Here is a 19,497-nt window from a genome sequence, read left to right as displayed (position 1 = left end):
TCCCATTACCTAACAGAACATTATTTCCCCCTCCCAGGTTACTCACCTAGGAAGGGCCCGTAACCAGGAAACCATCCTTAATAAACAGGGGCCCTAGACTCCTCTCTATGTCCAAGGGCAAATTGAAACCCCCCCATCAGGGGCTTCCCATTGATCACCCACAGTGGGGGAAGTTCCCTCCTCCTCCCCTGTGGGAGTCCCCTTCCTGGGTAATTCATGACTCTCAGCAGCTTTTGGAGGGTTGGGCTTGTCTCTACCACTGGATTGGAGGCGGGGCATCCTGCCTCACTGGGGTGGTCATCTCTCCAGTTGCTGCTTGTGGCAGGAAGGCCTGAGTTGCCTTCTGCAACCACCGGGGCATGTCGGCCCTCTCTTGCCCTGTGCACCAAAAGGGTGCCTGCCTCATGCAGGGATGGGGACCCACACTGCCTCATTTAGCCCTTGGCACCCCATCAGCTCCACTGAGATCTCAGCCCCATGTACTGCCCTGTACACTGAAGGGGTGCCTGCAGAAATGGTGACCTGGCACCACCTCATACAGCTGTGGTGGCCCATCAGCTCTACAGCCTTGTGCACCAATCTGTACACTGGTGGCCCAGCTCTTGCCTCATGCAGGGTTAGGGACCCATGCTGCTCCATGCAGCCATGGTGTCCTGCCAGCTGTAGGGCCCTGTGCACTGCTCTGTGCACTGAGGGCCTGGCTCCTGCCTCATGCAGGGTTGGGGACTCACGCTGCCTCGTGCAGCTGCTGTGGTCCCTTTCAGTTCAACCAGCCCCGTGCATTGATCCATGCATCATGGGACCTCTGCCACTTGCAGAGTCAGGGACCCACACTTGCCTTGTGCAGCCGTGGCAGTTGCTTCAGCTCCACAGGCCTGGTGCATCAATCCATGCACTGAAGGCTCCAGCCTCATGCAGGGTTGGGGACCCATGCTGTTGCATACAGCTACTGAGGTCCTGTCTGCTCCTGGACCCTCGTTCACTGACAATGTAGCTCCCTCCACGGCATGGCTGGGATGCAGCTGCTTGCTGCTTCACACTAGGTGAAGGCATCTTCTGGGCACTTCTGGGGCAACTGCTCTGCCCCGCTGGTCAGCTCTACCAGCTCTTCTCAAGCCCTGTCTTCGTTGTCCCTCACCAAAAGCCATTTGTGTCTGCCCCAAATTGGGAATGGACCAATGAGGAAGCCCGAGGGGTTAGTTCCCTCTCAGGTCCTCTCTTTCACCTTGCCCCTGGATCAGGGCGGGGCTGTCTTCCTGATTGGTAAGGAAGGAAAACCTGTCTCCACCAATGAAGCCTGAGCCCTTCAGGCGCAAGCTAACAGTCTGGGCTGGTGGTGAGCCCACTGGCCAGCCTGCCACAGATCTAATTGTTAAACTAGGTAACAGATCCCAATTCCATCCCCAGTTCTGCCACTGATTTGGCTTTGCAGATTGTAGGAAAAATCCCTAAAATCACCACGTGACTTAGTTTGCCCACCTGCAAATGAGTACAACAGTATTGGCTACCTCATCAGAGAGTTATAAGAGTTATTTTGTTAATGGTCAATGGCTAATTGTTAATTGCTTTGCTAATTGTAAAACTTGCTTGCTATTGGTCACCTAAAATCTTGTACAGAGGCACCATATGGATATAATGTGCAACATGGAATCCACAAATGTGTTGGTTGAGGTATACAGACATATTATCAATAGGAATGATAAAATGAATTACATGGCACAACATTTCTGAGACAATAAATATATTTTAAATAAGTGGACAATAAAAACCTTGGGGGTGTTGGTTGTAGCCATGTTGGTCTAAGGACATAGGTAGATAAGCTTCTTGTCTGCCAATAAAAACCTCCATACTATTCCAGACCATTATAGTTAGGGCTTTCTGTGTGGATGTTACACAGCAGCTCTGAACACATATCAAAGTGAAGGGGAGGAGCTTGGCAATATAAATGGTTTTCTGCTGCACTTCTGTCTCCTTTGCGTGGGGTGAGGGTATAAATTTATACCGTCACCCAGCACAAGGAAGAGAGATGTCTAAGACTCAGAGAGCTTCTCTGTCAGCTTGGCTTTCCCAGGCACATGGAGCCCTGTCTCTACCTTCTGTTCCAAGAAACCAACTCTCTACCAGCTAGAAATTCCCCATATGCAAAGAAAAATATCAGGCCTTACCTTAAGGCATCCCTAATGCTGCTGGAGATGGCTCATGTTTATCTTAAGTATTTAATAGAAACTATTTAAAAACATTAGAGTGAATTTAAACATCTTTGTTTCCCTTTGCCCCCTTAGTACCTACCATGAGCCAAACTCTAAACGCCTCAGAGGGAGAAATCTATTATAACTAACTGAATTTTGGAGATCTCTAAAACAATCTAAAATATATTTTTAGATACAATAATGTCACAATTTAAAATTTTAATATTTCTGGGCTCTCTGGGATTAGAATCAAGCAAGGCATGTCCAAAGGAATAGCCAGGAGCCCTCTTTTTCCAGTGGTAGTATACTCCCATTTCTAGCCACAATGGGACCTGAGAGCTGTCACTGATTCAGATGCATGTCATTTTGGGCAAATGCTTTTAACAAAAGGCAGCTATGATTTTGGCCTGTGAAAAGATAAAAAATCTTGTGTGTGATTAATCTGGGGCAAGAATAGCTCCAGCTCATGCGGGTTAAAATATGACCAGGGGAGTGCTGCCAGAGACAGCAAACCTCTGGAGAGTTCGTGAATGCAAACTGTTTGGGGAACTGGAAGTTGCCTGGAGGCAGCATAAACTTAAGCATTTTTTTCAAGATTTCATCACATTAAATATTACATACAAGAAAATACTTTGGGTACAATTTCACTTTTCCCTTCTCCTTTTGCAATATTAACCCCTTCTCTATTCCCCCCAATATACCTAGTAGGCTGTCTCTGACCTACCAGACTGTGCAGTGAAATCTGGGGGGGAGTGTGTGGGGAGAATGGATTGTAGGTGAAAATCATGCCATTCAGATCTATTTCCCATCCAAAAAGAAATCCAAGACAGTGAGGGCTCTGAATGTGTTATATTTCACTTGACTCCCCTCATTTTTGACTTTCTGTAAGTAATATGCCAAATGGATAAAACATGATACCATTTTTCCTTCTTTCCCCTGAGTTACGGATAACAAGACAAGCCCCTTCCCTTACAGTTTGTGCATATCAATGTGATTAATGTTAAAAAATAATAAAGTGCCAAAATCTCTCTTTCTCTCGCTCTTTTTTAAAGCATTGCCCTTTTCAAAACAAGGGGAAATTCAGTATAGTTTCAGTGCCACAGTGATCAAACAGTGTCACATCACTATGGCAATTGCTGCCCAGGCCAGGAATACAGATCAGCTTTAATTGTGCAACGCCTTATTGCTGGTGCATGTCAATCAGAACCTATGAATTGAGAAAAATTTGCTCTGTTCATTCTGTTAAATGATGTATCCAATTAAACCTGTTAGAATTCATGATCTTCAGTCAAGGTTAAATGAAAGTAGTTACTCCTGTCAGCTAGGTGATTAAATGCTGCCTACATCAGGCACATTTATGTGCAAAATTAAAATTTTGGTATAAAGCATGAATCTTTATGCATGCCAGTTAATTATCTTGCGGTTCCTCCATTTATTAAATGCCCACTGCATTTCTTCTTAATCATCAGCTCCCTTTCAAAACTTATTTCATACTCCACATTATACCAAATTTCAATGTTTAAATGAAATGCTTTATCAATGAAAACTTCCTCTTTTCAAGGATTTGGCTGTTGCTATGTTACTGAAGATGGCCATTATTAACAGTTTTTTTAGTCATTATGCAAAAAATCTATTTGTGTTGTGTTGTATAATTCTGAGCGGCTGTGATAGGAATCCCTTGTGTTGTTGCTGTCGGTCATTTTCTCATTCTCTGTACCTACCTGGGACTTGTGCTGCATATCAGCCAACTTTCACAAATAGTAAGAAGCAATGCTACAAAATTAGCATGAATCTAACAGCAACAGGCCCAATTCTGCTTCCTCAACCCAACTAAGAATGGAAGGCAAAATCAGGACAGTCTCACTGTGCAGTGGTGACAGGATAAGGGAGCACAAGAAGAATAGCTGTAGCTTTGGCATATCAGACAAAGATTTCCTTGAAAAGAGGGCCAGGGGATGCACCAGTCAAAACTATTAAGAAAAATAGAGCAGCTACAGAGACAACTTTAGCCTTAAAAAGAACTCTGCTGAGCTCTACCAGTGTAGAAGATCTGGCTCTCATCTTCCTGCTCACTCTTCATGCACATTTTATTCTATTAATTCTGGCTACGTGCTGTGTCCAGCTGACACTAAGTCATTTACTGTACCTCAAAAGTCTTGCTGTAATTAGGGGCAAGTATTACAGATTTACAATTTTAAAATACAATACAGCCAGGATTTAAATAGTCCTTGCAATGTAAAACCAAGATACAAACATGTACAATGATCACTACAAAGCAAGAACATATGAAACATTCATTTTGAAACCTAAGGTGAGACAGTATGCTCTTACAAAGGGAAATTATTTCTATGATCTTAAATACTCCTGGTGGCCATTTAGTCCTTTTCATTATGAATGTATTAAGAATCCTTGTAACAAACAATAAAAATTAAAAATATGCTATGCCACTTCAATGAATACTAATGAATAATATTTAAATCAGGCCAGCAGATAAACTAGTATAGCATACTGTACTAAACTAACACTATAAATATGCACAGGTTTTTATTGAAGATAAATGCACACAGTAATTTTCTACTTGTAGGGCATTACAGTATAATTTTTATTCATAGAACATGTTTTTTAAAAACTCAGATAAAATAAGTTTTGAGTGTGGCAGATAAGGAGTCCAATGGAAGGCCTGGTATAGGTTCTATGAAACCATCTTTCGATGTCCAGATGAAGCTTTGAAGGGCCACAGAAATTATACAAAGCTGGTTTGTAACTTTAAGGTGATTTGTGTAAATAATGTGTTTCAGGTCATAAAAGAAAATATTTATTTACTAAATACTTCCAAATCGTGGCACTATGTCACTCAGCACATATTTTTTTTTTACACATTTGGCAAGTTTTCTGCACAAATCTTTTATCAGGATAGGTTGGTAACACAAGCGAGTCTAGTGATATGTCTGAGGTACCACTAAAAAACAAAACAAACAATCCTCCCTCCAAAACAAAAAACAACTCCCCCTTGCCCCCAAAAAAGGCTTGCCTTTGAAAAGTTTCCAAAACATCTTGATCTATCGAATGGTATACTGAGAGGTGACTTTCATACACACATTTCCTGAGCCTTCCAGCCTCTGAAAAATGAGAATAGTCATTTCTTGAAAATCTTCCCTGGAAAAAAAACTTGGAGCTCTAAAACAAGGCCTCATTTTGTCCACTCCCTTAACAGTTAAAAGGAAAGTCATCCTTTCAGTTACAGAAAGCTGCAAACAAAGACCCGTTCCTCTTTTACTACTCTGTTATCAACTGCAAATGATGTACTTTATTCCCTTGCCAGCCATAAGAAAAAAACACTGCTCCCTTTCTCTTTTTGGCAGGTATAAACAAAATGGTCACTCCGCACCAAAGTTCAATATTTTTAGGTATGTAAAAATAATACCAGCAGCTGTTAAGAGTAAAAGAGTACCTTCATGCTCACAAAAAACCTAAATCCTACTGCAGCCTTGCAGAGGAAAATGATACATTTTGGAGTCTACTGGAGAATAAGCCTTTCACATACTTCCAAGTAAGTTAGTTGTTGCTAAAGCTATTCGCTTTGCTTGGGCCATCTAGTATGTAAACCAGCTTCCTGCTACTTTCCCCTATACAGAGTCCTCTGTCATTCTCCCTTGACCCCTTCTAAGTAATACTCCACTCCTCTGGAAACCAGGAATTGTAGGCTTCATACCACAGATCCAACACAACTTTTCCACTCTAATGGTTACCATACACAACAACATTAGATAGATACTTGTGGCTGGGCACCTTTGATGGCTGCCACTTTAAGAGGTTTGATCAGACTGAGGTGCAACCGGCAAATTCAGTGTGGCCTAGTAGGGTGGTCACATGACTGTGGGAGGGCTCCAGGATTGGAGGATGGGGCTGAGCAGCCTCAACACAAACCCAGACCCTAAAGGCTAAGCTGGTGGTTGCTGCAGGGAGTCAGAGGGATAACATTGCCTGGCTGGAGCTGCTGCTCCCAAAATACCTGAAGGTCAAGGGTAGGAACTGTGGGGATGGAGGAGGTTCCTGGTCCTAGGGAATGACCTGAAACTACACCCTGTTAGGGATAGATGGTGTGGTGGGGCTGCCTGTGGTGGAGTGGGCCCCAGGAAATGTCATACCAGTTGCCTGCATAATGAAAGGTGAGCATGGAGCACCTTTTATCTTTAGCCCCAACACAGTGGGTAACCCCACAGCAGGGACAGGCAGGATCCAGGCATGCTGAAAGACTCCTGAGGCCTGAGTGGGCCGTAGGCTGAGTTGGGGCCCAGGTAGGTTGATGGACTCAAGGCCCAAGGGGTGTAAAGTCCAGAAGTCCCAGGGAGGGCTATGTAGAGTAGGGTCTGTAAAAGGGGTCTGAAGGGCTGCACGTAGGCTGGCCCTGGTAGTTTGACAGAGCGAGCCCTACTGACGGGGCATGAGTTGAGGCCCCAGTGATGGGGGGCGTGTGACCCAGGTAAGTCTCCGGACACCTGAGGTGAAGTTTGAGTGTGGCTCAGCAGTAGGCCCAGGGGAGTTACGAGTAATTTGGATGCCATCTGCGAGGCATGGGACATGGTAAAGGGGAGGTCAGAGCTGTATATTATGGCCTTGGCATTGGGCATTAAATGGGCAGCCTCCCACCTTCTAAATAGCAATTATTAAGTAACATCAAAGGTATGGCAGGCAAGGCAGGTGGGCAGACTGCCCTAGACAGGTGGGCAGGCCAACAATTAGACTGGGCATGAGATGTTCCTTTGCCACAGTACTTCTTCTAGATATTTCTTCTCAAATAACCTACAACAGAAGAGTCACCATACTATTTAAACCTCTGTGGTTAGCGTTCATGGTTAATACATCACTAAGATGAAAGACAATAAAAGTCCATCCATCTTTTAAATATGCTGTTTCAGAATGGGTCTAAAATTCTAAGGAAGACAAACATCAATTTTTACTTGGTTTAGTATTTCAGCAGTCATAAGAGCTAGGGAAAGCTTTTAATGGCAGACTAAGTTGTGCAGAAACTGAGCTAACTGGCAGTCCCTACCCCAGCACATGCGCATACACACACACACACACACACACACACACACACAGAGCAGGGTTGATTTGCATCTTATAGACCACCAAGGCCGGGGGTGGATGTAATATATATAGCATAAGCTTTTGTGAGCTGAAGCTCACTTCATCAGAATGCAGCCTTAAGAATATATACATGTACACAAGTTTGCCTGCTTACATAAGCAAATTTATCTCTTGGTTTAATATACTCATATAAAAATATTATTTTAGATTGAAGGGCATCTTAGTAATAAGATTTCCACCAGAAATTCCTTGAAAAATCCAGAAGGATAATCTGCTTTAGACTTGGAGTTGTTTAGCTAAATTCTTACCTGTTAGCTATAAACATAGACCTACCTAAATCATGGTGAGACAAAGAGTTTTTCACAGCCTGCTTATGGCATGCAAAGCTGATTTCATAGATTTAGTAGATGTTAGGGCTGGAAGGGACATCAAAGATCATCAAGTCCAGCCCCCTGCCCCAGGGGCAGGAAGTCAGCTAGCATCAAATGTTTTCTTATGCCCAGCCTAAAATGGCCTTGTAGGAGTTTATAACCCTTGGTCCTTGTTTTCCTTTGGGCGCTCTGGTGAACAGACATTCTCCCAGATCCTGATGAACACCCCTTACGTACTTATAGGCAACCACCAGGTCACCCCTGAGCCTGCACTTCTCCAGACTGAAGAGTCCCATGGCTCTTAGCCTCTCTTCATAAGGCCTATTCTATTGCCCTCTCATCATGTGTGTTGCTCTTCTCTGGACTCTCTCAAGTCTCTCGACATCCTTCTTGAGTTGTGGAGCCCAGAATTGGATGCAGTACTCCAGCTGCGACCTCACTGAGGCTGAGTACAGTGGGAGGATAACATCCTGAGATTTACTTGAAAACCATCTATAGATGCAAGCCAGGGTTTTGTTTGCTTTACCAGCTGTAACATCGCATTGCTGGCTCATGTTCATTTTGTGGTCAATCAATCATGACCCCCAAGTCTCTTTCAGCAGTGGTGCTAGCAAGCGTAGCACTGCTGAGCCTATAAGCATGCTGTGGGGTTTTTCCCCCCCAAGGTGGAGTAACTTGCATTTATCAGTATTGAATGTCATCAGGTTTGTATCCGCCCACTTACTAAGCTTATCCGAGTCAGCCTGGACCACTAGCCTGTCCTTAGGTGTGGATGCTATGCCCCAAAGTTCAGTGTCATTGGCGAACTTAGCCAGTGCGCTTCTGACAGCAATGTCCACATTGTTGATAAAGATGTTGAAGAGAACCGGTCCAAGGACACAGCCTTGGGGGATGCCATTGGTTACAGTGCACCATAATGACTTGCTGCCATCAACCACTACTCTCTAGGTCTGACCTTGGAGTCTATCTCCCAGTCACCAGACTGTGGTGTAGCTGAGGCCACAGTTGGCCAATTTTTCCATGAGGAGGTCATGGAACACCAGTTCAAAGGCTTTTTTTAAAGTCCAGGTGTCACAAAGCAGGGTTCTAAGAGCGGCTGTGATCTCTCCTGGCGCACCCTACCATGCCAAGTTGGTGTCAATGCACCCTCGTTCTCGCCTGCCACGTCTTTGATGTTAAAAGTATTAAGGGAGGCTGCCTTTAGTCCTCCTTGACATGGTACCCCTGACGTACTCCAGTTTGTGCCCCATCTGAGGTGACTCGGTGCCCTCATGCCTTAAGGGCTACACGTGGTTCGTACCACGCTCCAAGCCTTGTGGATGTCCCGGACATTTTCTAGTCAATTTCTCAGATGGCCTGCATCCTCACAGACGCTCTCTGGCCTCTCCTTCGTTACAGTCACCCACGGTCCTCACGGATGCTCCCAGGCCTCTCTCGCAGCTGAGCCCACACCGGGCCTTCTCTCGCGATTGGGCTTTTGCTTACGACCCTGTCTGCCCTGGGGTCTAACCTTGGAATTAAGTCCTAGTTGCCATAAAAAGTCCTCGCCAGTGTGCCCTCCCTGGGGCTCCTCACCAGTGCGCCCTCACGGGCACTCCCTGGCTTCTTCCGTGGCTGCTGCCCACCCTGGGGCCTTTCCCCATGCTCACATCTGCAATGGGGTCTTTTCCCATGCTCACGCCCGCACTGGAGCCTTTCTTCACGCTTGGGGCTCCGGTGGCTGTAGCTGTGCCTGGCCCCTAAATCCCCTTCATGGATCTACAACTCCTGGGGCTCAGGCGGCCCCAGCCTTACCTGGCCCTCAATCCACTGTGCCCCTTTGCAGGGCTGGGGTCAATGCCCCCTCAATGCTGTGCCCTCTCTGGCACCGGGGTCCCCACACCACTGTGGAGCCCCACTGAGGCCTCGTCCAAGCCTTATTAGCCTCACCTGGTCCTCCGGTGTAACAACAAACTACAGAATATAATAACATGAGCCAATCGGCTACAACTCAAAGCTAAGCCTCCTGGCTAAAACGTAAACTCTAATCCATCAGGCAATTTATTCTCCCAAATCCCTACCAGGGCTTCCTCCACCTGGTCTTCTTCCACGGAAGCTGTTCAGGCCATCGGGCTTCTTTATTCTGCCTGCTTCAACAGAGCTCCAACTTCCTCGGCTGCTAGAGGGGAACTGACTGTGGCCTCAGCCTGCCTTGTTTATATAGGCCAGGCCCTGCCCCCTTCTGGTCAGCTGACCAAACTGCAGTTGCCCCGGCAACTGGCACATGTCCCTCTTTCTAGGAGCAGGGCGCTTCAGGGTCCTGCGACACACCTCCCCCCTTAAGTTCAAGCCTCACTAGGAGCGGGGCACGGAAGTGCCCTGCGACACCAGGTATATCACATTAATCTCTTCTCCCTTGTCCAGGTGATGTGTCACCTGGTCATAGAAGAAGATGAGATTGGTCAGGCAAAACCTACTTGCAAAAAACCCTTTCTGGCTATCCCTCAGGATATTGCCCTCAGCCAGCTTATCCAGAAGGGTCTCCTTGATAATTTTTTCCAGAATCTTACCAGGGATTGAGGTCAAGCTGACTGGCCTGTAATTCCCGGGGTCTACTTTCTGCCCTTTCTTGAAGATGGGTACCACATTGGCCTTCTTCCATGCTTCAGGTACTTCACCTGAGCACCACAAATTTTTGAATATTTTTGCCAATGGTTGGGCTATGACACCTGCCAGCACCTAGAGTACCCTAGGGTGTAATCTGTCAGGACCAGCTGACTTGAAGGTGTCTAGCCTTTCAAGGTGATCCTTTACTAGATCAACACCGATGCTGGGTATAAATACACCCTCACCCTGGCCATCCTGTGTTTTGCTAGGCAGGGGGGTCCCTTTGGACTAATGAAAGACTAGCATGAAGTATCCATTAAGCAGGTTTCCCTTTTCCTGGGTGTCGGTTATCAGTTGTCCTGTTTGGTTCAGCAGGGGTCCAATGTTACCCTTGCTTTTTTTCTGACTCCCTACATATCTGAAAAAGGACTTTTTGTTATCCTTAATATAGAGATGGAGCTCGGTTGCAGCCTTAGCTTTCCTGATCCACGCCCTGCAGGTATGGACCAGTGCTGAGTAATCCTCCTTGGTAGTAATTCCAACCTTTCATCCTTTATAAGTCTCTCTTTTGAGGCATAGGAAGTCCTCGAGTTCCCTGCTAAGCCAAGGGGGTTGTTACACCCTTTTCTTACCCTTCCTCCAAGATGAGATGGCCATCCCTTGTGCTGTCAGGATCACTCCCTTGAGCAACCACTCCTCTTGGACTCCTCTTCCTGTTGAGTTGTGGTCCCTTAGGGCCTCGACAACAAGCCTCCTGAGTTTGTCAAAGTCAGTTTTCCTGACGTTGAGGACTTCAGTATTGCTGACTGATTTGCCAGCTTTGCAATGGAGGCCATTTCTCCCCAGCAGACCACCGCCTCTCTCACCAAAAAGCAGACTGAGATTGTGGAAGCTGAAGCCTTCACAATGACACCAGCACCACAGTCTTTGTTTTACTACTTCAACCTATCTCTCCCTCCTCAGCCCATGACCCACAACCAGGAGGAAAAGACATTGGCATTTTGTGGTGGCCCTGATTGGTGGAGAGGGCCCACCCCTCAGCACTGATTGGTTGAGAAGCCCAAGGAGGAGGAGGGACAAGGGGACATCTGCCATCTTGATGGCTGGCTGTCCTTTATGCAGCCCTGCCCCTTGGTATTAATTGGGGAAGAGGTCCTGGCAGAAGGCATGCCATCCTGCCAGGTGACACCTTCCCTTCCAGGCAGCAAGGGACTGCATTTCATTTTTATTAAGGGATTTTTTTGTTGATTTTTGCATACAAGCCCAGATTTTGCCATTTCCACAAAATCCACGAAACTGCAAATTAAGTAGGTCCCTAGCTATAAAGCTAGTAAGTCATTTTTATCTATTAGTTCAGTATTATTTGTTTTCATGTTTTTCCTCTAAAAAGGAAACAAAATTCATGACAGATTTGAATGGAAGGAATATTTTTACTGAATAAGTGAATTGAACAAGGATTGTGAGCGTTTGTCATTTTCCTTATCGGTAGACATGAATATGCGATATGTTAATTTCCATTGCAAATTGTGCATCAAAGTGATCCTTGCACACTGAAATATACTGTACATTTCATCACTTATTTTCTTTGAAAGTATCACTGGCAAAAATAATCAATTGTTACTGTTCTTGAACTACAGCTTTACAACTCAAAAGTCAGAAAAGCATAAATGGTGTCAGTCCAGAATAAAATGAGCCATAGGCTTTGAGGATGATGATGGTTAATATTTTGTATAGTAAACATAATTCCTAACCAATATCATAGTGAATTGTTCAAGGCACTTTACAATCACCTAATAATGCTGGTATATTATATCCTTTCCTCTCCCTCTTGTTGGCCTTATTTGGATTAGTTGGCATATTTAATTTAGCAAAATGAAGGCAGGAAGGCACTATTAGTGTAGTCTAACACATCAAAAAAGATGCATATATGACACACCAAGAAAAAGAGAGTGGAAAACACTAAAGAATTAAGTTGGCACAGGAACAAATGAAAAGAAATTGGCCCTGAATAAATTTAGGCAGGAAGGTTCTGGAATGGCTTTCCAAAAAGGAGCATTTGGAACATGAAACTTAATTGGTTTTAAGATAAAGCCTGAGCAGTTTATGAAGTGGCTGCTTACAACAGCAGGGGACTAGACTTGACCCACTAGGTCCCTTCCAGTCCCAGGTTTCCTCTGCTTTGAGAGTACAAGCACTTTGGAACAGGGAGTGTTTTCTAATTTATGTTTATATAGTGCCTAGCACTGAGTTCCATTCTCAGTTGTCTCCTAGGGACTAGCATATTAACTATAATGAACAATAATAAATGAACATAAGAAAATGTTTTTAAGTGTTGACTTTTCAGTAGACCGTGGGAGGCAGACCTAAACAATGCAACTTGGATACTAATGATTGCTAATTCAGATCTCAGAATAATATATGAAGGTACAGTAGAAAAACTCTGCAATTTAGACAATGGATTGGAGTTTTTCTTTACAACAATGGAAAAACATGGAAGACAACCATATTGTTTTAGACTAAACTGGATCAGCATCAATGAAAACCGTATACAAGCAGATCAGCACATAATTGGACATAATCACTGTAAACAGGATAATGGGTCAAATCCCTCACCCTCCAATTCTTATTCATGTGAGTAATCTCACTGAAATCAATGGGAGCTACTTTGTGAACAATGACTGTTTCCTTTGCCTTCAGAAGGGATTGCATGATCAGCTCCATTTTCTGCAGATGATTGGACAAATGCTACAAAATCAATATTTCTACTGAAGCCACTTCTTTTGGAGTAAAAATAAACCTGGATCACTTCAAGTTCAAATGTTCATTGTTCCTGGGTGTTTTTGAAAGCAAAATGGTCAAATGAAAATAGAGTGAAATGTTGACCTATTGGTGCATTTTATAGCTTGATTTTATAACTAGTTTTGGAACTTGGAAATGTCACAAGGTCAAAGGCTACTTTGTACTTCTCTATTCTTTATCAGTCCAAATAGGTCCAAGCTTCAATACTGATGCCGTAGTAATTCTTTAAATGGAATGTCTCACATGGGCGCCTGGTCATATTAACGTGAGGAGGCTGGGGAGGGTTCTGCTTGCTTTATTTTTATTGGATTTGTTTGCGGGGGAAGGGGGGCTGGGGGAAGCTAACTTGTAGATTTAATTTTCAGGGGGAAGAAGCCAGAAAAAAATCATAGTTCTTTGATAGAAGGAATTATTGTATTTAGTCAAATATAAGATGACCCTGAATGAGAGTACCCCCCAGTAATTGGATTCTATATATGGAAAATTTATACATTTGTTATAGTTTTACAGGTATAGAATCTAATTATTGGAGGCTTGCCTTGAATTTGTCCCCCTTCCACTGCTACAGCAGGGAAAATAAATCTGGGGGGCAAGAAGGGGTCAGGTGGCTTCCTTGACCTCTGCCCCCACAACATCTTCCCCCTGCAGCCCCTTCCCCCCTTTCTCTCAGATACTGATTTCCCTAAGTACATGGAAGTGAGGAGCAAGCTTGAACACGCTGACTTTGAAATAAGCATGCCTATAGTGATTTGCTTATATGCATAGTAATTTGCATATAGACCAAATTATGATGGATATCCATAGACTTAGATCATCAGAACTGGTGCAATTTACCTTCTTTGGAACTGATGCAAGTGTAGCAGATGTGGGATGGAAATGCACCTCGCTGCGTGCTGTCCCCTTAGTGTGTTACAGATGTGAAGGGATGGAGCACAGAGCAGCAGAGCGCCGGGAGTTCAGGACCTCTTCTTTTTGAAAATTGCCAGGCTGGGTGACTGTACCATCTCTGGGGGAGCTTGTTCCAAAACCTTGGTACTTGACTTGTAAAGAAGTGTTTTCTTATGTCTCGTCTAAAGTGATCTTCAATCAGCTTGTGTCCATTATTTCTAGTCCTCCCCTGGTCCCTCAGACTTTCCTTGTATGGCTTGCCTTGCGAGTCCCTGATCATACAGGTGGGTCTTTTCTGGACCCGCTCAAGTTTTTCCACATCTTCACTGAAGTCTGGTGCCCAGAACTGGATGCAGTACTCCAACTGCAGTCTCACCAGTGCTGAGTACAGCGAGAGTATCACTTCCTTAGTTGTACACGAGATGCATCGGTTGCTGCATGCCAGTGTGTTGTTTGTCCTGCTGACCACTGCCTCACACTGATGGCTCATATTCATGCGATAGTCAATCATTACCCCTAAGTCCCTTTCAGCCATGGTGAAAGTCAGGCTGTCACCACCAAGACTCTATGTATGTGCAGGGCTGCTTGCCCCTAGATGGAGCACCTTACACTTAGAAGTGTCAAACTTCATCTGGTTCCGGTCTGCCCAGCTCTCAGCCCTGTCCAGGTCCTCCTGTATCTGCAACCTGTCTTCTGACGTGACCATACTGCCCCGTAACTTGGTGTTGGCTGTGAACTTGGCCAGCGATTTTTTCACTCCCCAATCTAAATCATTGATAAAGATGTTGGAAAGCACCAGTCCAAGCACAGACCCCGGAGGGCCACCATTGGCCACTTTGCACCAGGACAACACAGATCCATTAATGAGAACTGTCTGGGTCCTACTCTGTAGCCAGTTTCCTACCCACTGAACCGTCGAGCAGGTGAGCCCACAATCTTCCAGTTTTCCTGCAAGGATATCATGGTATACTAGATCAAAAGCCTTTTGGAAGTCTAGATATATAATGTCCACTACATCTCCCATGTCCAGGTGGTGAGAGACCTGGTCACAGAAGGAGATCAGATTGGTAAAAGAAGACCTACTCATGACAAAGCCATGCTGGCTGTCATTCAGAACCTTACCTTCTGTGAGCGTATCATACACAGATCCTTTAATGAGCTTTTCCAGGATTTTCCCTGGGATGGAGGTTAGGCTGACTGGCCTATAGTTGCCCAGGTCCTCCTTCTTCCCCTTCTTGAAGATGGGCACAATGTTGTCCCTCTTCCAATCCTCAGGGAATCCTGGAAGGGCTTTGTCAGGGGTTCCACAATGACCTCAGCCAGCTACTTCAGCACTCTCAGAGGAAGTTCATCTGATCCTGCTGACTTATAAATGTCTAGTTTTTCTAGTTGGCATTGTACCCACTCAGCATCCACAGCAGGGAGGCTGTCAGTCCTGGCATGTCCCCTGTGAGCCTTATCTCGCTTGACTTTTCCTTGGTCTCGTGAAATACTGAAGCAAAGTGGGCATTCAGGAGTTCAGTTTTTTCCTGAATGTTGGTCACCAACTGTCCCGAGGTGTTAAGCAGGGGTTCCACACTTCCATTTGTTTTCCTTCTTCTGCCTACATACCTAAAGAAGGACTTTTTATTGTCCTTGACTCCCGTAGCTAACCTAAACTCTGTCGCTGCCTTGGCTTTCCTGATTATTTCCCTACAAGTGCTGGCCACTATTGGATAGTCCTCCTTGAGGACCATTCCTAGCTTCTGCTGTGTGTACACCTCTTTTTTCTTTTTTAAGAGGACCACAGTGTCCCTGTTAAGCCAGGAGGGCTTACCAGCCCTCCTGCTGCCTTTCCTCTTTGCAGGAACAGTTTTCTTTTGTGCTTCAGGGATCATATCCTTGAGCAATGACCACTCTTTGTGCACCCAATTTGCCTTGTCTTCCTGGTCCTGCATTGCCTCCCCTACTAATGCTCTGAGCCTGTCAAAGTTAGCATTTTTGAAGTCCAGGACTTCAATCCTGCTGGCTTTGTCAACTTTGCAGCAGGTGGTGAATCTGATAATTTCATGGTCACTGTCATGCAGGTCACCCGCAATGCTGAAGCCACACACCAGATCATCTCCCCTGGCTAAGACCAAGCCTAGGAGAGTATTAACTCTGGTTGTCTCTTGCACGTCCTAGGTCACAGAGAGCTCCTCAATCACAGTCAGAAAACTGCATGAATGATCTGACCTAGCCAAGTGTTCCTCATAATCTATGTCCGGGTAATTGAAGTCACCCATGACAACCAAGTCCCTTGCACTTTGAGGAAATATGGAGTATATCAGACCTCTTTGAAGAGTCAATGCGTGTGGCAACCACCAATTCATTACATCAGGATGGAAGGTTTCATGCAAAAGTATAAAATAGGGAAGATAGGGCTAAAGGTCTTGAAGGAATAAGAATAAGAAATCGATGAAAGGGGTAAAGGAGAAAGACAGAATGTTGCCAGTAGAAAACTTCACAGAAGGACAAGCGAAGAAGGTGTGAGGAGTGGTGGTGGGTAAATGACTAAAAGGCAAATATGCTGACCTAGCATGGACGGTCATAAGAAATATCTTGCTGGCGAGAGAGATGCAACACAGGTGGGGTTGACGAGCTCACTGAACTACTCAAGGGAGAGATGCAGGGAAGAAGAAACAGTGAGACGTGCGTTTTGGGAGTGCACGTATGCAAAGGGAGTGTGGGAAAGGGTCTGCCACTTTCTGAATGTCACCCAAATAAACCTGCTGTTAGCAGGGGAGATGGTATTATATGGACTCATACCAAAGGGACAGGAGGAAATGTTATTAAGGACTTTATTAGCATGTTTTAAAACTAGTTTACACAAAGTAAGAAACCTCTGGGTTATTAAGGGGTTAGCTTTCACTGAAAAATAGTGTCTAAAGCTGGGTCTGCATGAATTGAAATACTACATTGTTCAGGATGAAGAAGAGACTGGAGGAGAGGCAGAGAAGAAGCGAAGGAAAAAGGACTGGACACACATTTCACTAAACCAACAGAGAGGATTGATGGGAGGGGTGGGGAGTTTCAGGTGGTTGCTGAGGTAATTGTTTTTCATGGATTTCTGTATGAAGAAAAAGAATTCTATAAGGGGTTCTTTTGTGGGAAGTTGATATAAGTTAAGGGTTTAATATATGTAGTTAAATGTTTTTGGATATGCAGTTGTTTTTGCAATACAAAATTTTGGTAAAACAAAGATGGTTAATGTATGAAGTTTTGTAAGGGTAGGGTGACAAGTGTGTTTTTAATAACATTTGTGGGGGAAAAAAGAAAGAAAGAAAAAAGGAAAGGAAAGTTCCCATCAGTATGTTGTGTGTATATTTGTATATCACTTGTGACTCGGCATCAATGACAGTAGAATATACTGTATTTTCAACTAGTTTAGAGAACCAACCAGCAGAATTTATACAGTAAATCTAACATTCTTCTTTAATGACACTGTTATGGTCAAGCTCCAATTTTAATTTTTTTATTCGTAATACAAGTTAAATATCCATATGGATTGCATCACATTTGATGTATGATGGACAAGAACAAAAAAACCCAAGATCAATTCAAATTATGAAATAACCTACTTTAAGCTTCTGTTTAATAATTTCAAGTTTCTCTGCTGCAGTGGCAAGGTTTGCACTGGCTTGAGCCAAGGATTGATGTTTTAGATCCACTTCACAATATTCCTGCACAGTGAAAAAGATTGAGCATTTCAAAAGCAGTTCTGAAAGAAGACATTCTAATGCCCTCACTTCTGCAACAAAAAATCAGGGAGAAGTGGCATATATATTGATGATGATACCAAGACACTAATGCACTGGGCATATTTACACATGCATTTACCCCAGCCTTTACTGCATTTACCCCAGATTTATTGCACAGTAAGCTACTGTACCATAAGGGTTTTTGGGTAGGTGTGTACACATGCAGGGATTAAGGAGCAGATTTGCTCCCAGTTCCCTGCAGCCCTGCAATGAACACTATTGCCACCAGGGGGAGCTCCAGACTCCCCCTGGGTGCTAGCAGCAAGCTAGAAGACAACTATCTCCTGGCCCTGGGGGCTGCCTGCTGTTGGGGAGGGGACAATGTCCCTCTGCCCCGACAGCAGAGAGCTCCTGGCCCTGACTTCCTAATCAGGGGCATGGGCTTGGAAAGAGCTGCAGGGGATGAGGGCAGGGGGCTAGAACCTGCCCCATCTCTGCAGCTCTTTTCAAGGCCTGTACCTTGATCAGGACATGAGGCTGGGACCTGCCCCTGACTGGGACAGTTCCCAGCCAGCCCCAGGCTCCACGGGGAAGTCACATGTGCAGCCCAGAGCTGGCTGGGGACTGCCCGAAACTTGACAGTCTCCAGCCATCACCAGACTGTACTGCTTCCCTGGGCAGCCTGGGAACTGTCCCAGTCAGGGGCAGGTTCCAGCCAGCTCCAGGCTGGGTGGAGAACTGTCCCCATTCAGGTTGCTCCCAGCCCCTGCTCTGTGATCAAAATTGTGATTACAGAGTGGGGGCTGGGGAGCTTGTTCCCCACCCAGCTCTGTAAGCATGGAGCTGGTGGTAGTGGGGAGGGAAAGCTGGGGAGCTTGTTGCTCTTCCAGCTTTGAGCTTGCAGAGCTGGGGGGTAACAAGCTCCCCAGTGTGTTGCCTGCCAGCTCCATGCTCATGGAACAGGTCCCCAGCCCCTACCAGCAGGGAGCTCCCAGTGCTGGCTTCACAATCACAAGGCTGCTCCTGGGACATGCTTATTTTCTAGCCTGAACTCCATGGTCATGGGGCTTGGGCTGGGTGACCCTTATCTCCGAGCCCAAGTCCTATGGGGCTTAGACTGGGAGATAAGGGTCTCCCAGCCCCCTGCTCCCTGATCATGATGGCAGAGCAGAAGCTGGGAGGTCAGGAGCTCTCTGCTGCTGGGGCAGGTGGACATAGCCCTCACTCAGGCTTCTGTGGCAGAGCCTGCCCCAGCAGCAGGCAGCTCACAGGGTCAGGGAGCCATCTCCCAACCCTTGTGGATGCCTGACTGGGAATAGATCTGGCTACCAGTCAGGCATCTACACGAGCACTACAGTGCCATTACTAATGCGGTGTAAATTTGCTACTTGCATTTGCACATAGAAAATTTACTTGGCATTAGGGAGATTTACTATGAAGTAAGCATGTATGCCTGTAAACACACATGCTTAGTTCACAGTAAACTATGCTAATTCACCATTAAGTGGCTCATGTAGATGAGCCCACTAAAATTCCTAATGAGGGAAAATAAGGAAATTGAAATGTCTTCATTCTTAGAGACAATTTGTTAGTGTTTATGGAATAAACAACCTCAAATAGATTCAATACTCACAGAACCCTGGACTTTAAATATTGGGCTTGGACAAGCTCACAAGGTGGGTGGACGTCAACCAGATGTTGTTTAATACAAAGACATGTAAAGTGCTCCATCTGGGGAGAAAAAATCCACAACACACTTACAGGATCGGCAGTGCTACGCTTGCTAGTATTACATCTGAATGAGGTCTGGGTTTTGTGATAGATAACAAAATGAACATGAGCCACCAATGCAAC

At 45.2% G+C, this 19,497-nt stretch overlaps 1 pseudogene; it reads right to left on the bottom strand.

The window, feature by feature from the left end:
* LOC149867458 (dynein axonemal heavy chain 11-like) overlaps window positions 1-19,497 on the bottom strand; it is a 291,701-nt pseudogene that overhangs the window by 52,247 nt on the left and 219,957 nt on the right.

The sequence above is a fragment of the Crocodylus siamensis genome, chromosome 4 (genome assembly GCF_052110815.1).
Source record: "Crocodylus siamensis isolate JL-2025a chromosome 4, ASM5211081v1, whole genome shotgun sequence".
NCBI lineage: Eukaryota > Metazoa > Chordata > Crocodylia > Crocodylidae > Crocodylus > Crocodylus siamensis.
The sequence above is the reverse complement of the archived record's forward strand: the minus strand, read 5'-3'. Positions and strand labels throughout refer to the sequence as shown.